Source organism: Chrysochloris asiatica, unplaced genomic scaffold, assembly GCF_000296735.1.
Source record: "Chrysochloris asiatica unplaced genomic scaffold, ChrAsi1.0 scaffold00074, whole genome shotgun sequence".
Lineage (NCBI taxonomy): Eukaryota > Metazoa > Chordata > Mammalia > Afrosoricida > Chrysochloridae > Chrysochloris > Chrysochloris asiatica.
Window position 1 is genome coordinate 9805492 of NW_006408592.1, and position 2887 is coordinate 9808378.

Genomic DNA, 2887 nt, shown 5'->3' on the forward strand with positions numbered 1-2887 from the left:
TGCCATGGACTGCCAAAAGAACCAGTAGATCTGTCTTGGAAGAAGTGCAGCCAGAGTGCTCCTTGGAGGGCAGGATGGCTAAGCTTCGTATCTCCTACTTTGGACATATTGTCCGGAGGAAACAGTCGCTGGAGAAGGATGTCATGCTGGGTAAGATGGAGGGTCAGAGAAAAAGAGGAAGACCCCCAACAAGATGGATCGGCCAGGTGGCCTCATTGATGGCCTCATGTGTGGCAGCAGTAGTGAGGTTGGCCCATGATCGGACATTGTTTCGTTCTTCAGTGTATGGGGTCACTATGAGTCGTTTCCGACTCAATGACACCTGACAACAACAACAACAACAATCTGTTATAGGCAGAAGATGGACTTACAAGCTTTCTATGGTGATATTTCTGGCTAATCCTTTCTCTCCTCCTCAAGTGTCTGTTTTATAATGGTATGTAAGGGAAACCAAGACTCAAAAGACAGCCAAGCATCTTAACATTATTTGCCCCCTTTTACCCATTCCAGCCATGTCTCAATCCCTTTATCCCAGAACCTTGTTGTTCCAAGAATGTGCATACATCATTATTTACCTCTGTCCCACTTAGCCCATTCAAACCTGTCTAATTGTTTTCCCATTCACCTTGTTCTTCCATTACCCTCTCCCTTCTAGTGTGTTACCTCCCTCCCCAGTACCCAAACTATCCTGTGTCTATTCCCTACCCTGTGCTCAACCTTCCCCTCCTTTCCCTCATCCCACTACAGACATCCCAGTAACCGTCAAAGAACCCCACCCCTTTAGTATGGGTTCTTTTCCTTAGTCTTTTACAATAGTGGTCCTGTGCAGTATTTCTTCTTTTGTACCTGACTAATTCCACTCAACATAATGTCACATAACATGGATGAACCCTGAGGACATTATGTTGAGAGGAATTTTGAAAGTGCCATGGGCTGCCAAAAGAACCAATAGATCCGTTTGGGAAGAAGTATAGCCAGAGTGCTCCTTGGAGTCCAAGATGGCCAAACTTCGTCTCTCATACTTTGGACATATTGTCAGGAGGGAGTAGTCACTGGAAAAGGACATCATGTTTGGTAAGGTGGAGGGTCAGAGAAAAAGAGGAAGAACCCCAATGAGATGGATTGGCCAAGCAGCAGCATCGATGAATTCAAGCATGGCAACAGTAGTGGGGTTGGCCCAGGATCGGGCAGTGTTTTGTTCTGCTGTGCATGGGGTCCCTATGAGTCAGTACCGACTTGATGGCACCTAACAACAACAATGGCTAGTGATCATGAACATTTCTTCATATGTTTGTTGGCTGCTTAGATCTCCTTCTTGGTGAAGTGTCTGTTCATGTCCTATGCTCATTTTTTATTGGGTTAGAAAAAGAGCTTTTTTAGTTTTTATTGTACTTTTATTTTTTTTTTTAAGTTTTTATTGTGAATTATGTGTTAGTTTACATGGGTGAACATTATCTTTACATTCTTCCTATCGTATTTTTTTCTTTGCAATGATCACAATCTCCTGCATGCATCATCAGACAACCAAATGGTACACCCCACATGCCTGACCCCCAGCTGCCAGCACACAGTCCCTCTCCCTCCCTGAGTCCAGAGTCCCCAGACGCTCCTTCTTTCCTTATCATTATCTCTGCCCCCATCCCTAGTGTCACTGCCTCCCCAGACAGAGCCTCACACTTTGTTTTTCTCCCTTGATGGTTCAAAGGCTCTCGTAGGTAGTCTGGACTGCAAAATCAGCCACTCTCCTCCTTTTGTTACCAAACATTTACATTTACCTTTCCAACTCTTACTGTAAGTCCTAGTAGCAATCATTCTCTATTGAACCACAGGAGTCCTTTCCGCCTCACCTTTTATCAACCCCATCCAGATAGATTGGAATTCAGTGGAGATTCTACCTCTCCCTGTATCCTCTGGAGCTTGGTTCCCTATTAAAACCTTGTAAGTCTTTCACTTCTTGCATTTATAGCCCCCATTTTGGGTAGCCAATGTCTAAGTTCCCCCTCCCTGTCGACTCTGTGTACCAAGGGGGTGGGAATGATCCTCACTATAAAGATTTGTCCGCTCCTTTGTCATACTTCCTCCAAAAGCATAAGTCAAGTTCATCCACTTGTAGTGGGTTACTCGTTTTTGTTTTTTTTTTTTCCTCTTCTTCCTCTAGTTATGTTCTAATCATCCAGCCATTTATGCCAGGTCAAATGGGTATTGTCTGCAAGTGTGGGTGTTCATGTGCATTTCTTCTCACACTCCATTCTAGTCCTCTGGGGCCATGACCCTACCCTTGGGCCCAAGAGTCCCCAGATCTCATCATACTGCTGATTAACCAGGTCTCAATTGAGGTTAACAGGAGTCTATTGAATGTGGTTGGACTTAGTTCACAATTTCTTTGCTATTTTTCCCCGACTTCCCCTTATCGGTGACCAACTTTGTCAACAGCAGGACAATATGCCTGCTAGTGAATTCCATTTGAGTTTCTATCTTGGAAAGGCATTTGCCTTGAGGGGACCTGACCACTTGACTTGATGGCTCCTTGGGGAACAACTTACTTGTTCTTGTAGTACTCAATTGAACTGCTGTTATTGTTTTTGGTTTGTTTGTTTGTTTTTCCTGCTCATCTTTCTTCAAGAATTATCTTCTGTTCTTCTAACTGCTCCAGACTGGTCTGCTTGTCCTTTCAAGTGGAAATGAAGATTCTGGATGAGGATCAGGATTCCACCTCTGGTCTTGTGCAATGCAAAGGCTCTGTAGGGAGCCTCTTTCACTGGGCAAGTTCTAGTCCCATTTTAGGTATTCCAATCAGTTATAGGGTGAAGAAGGACTTATAAGTTTTCTCCGGTGATGTGTATGGCTATTCATCTCTCTCTCCTTCAAGTGTCTATTTTACAACAGT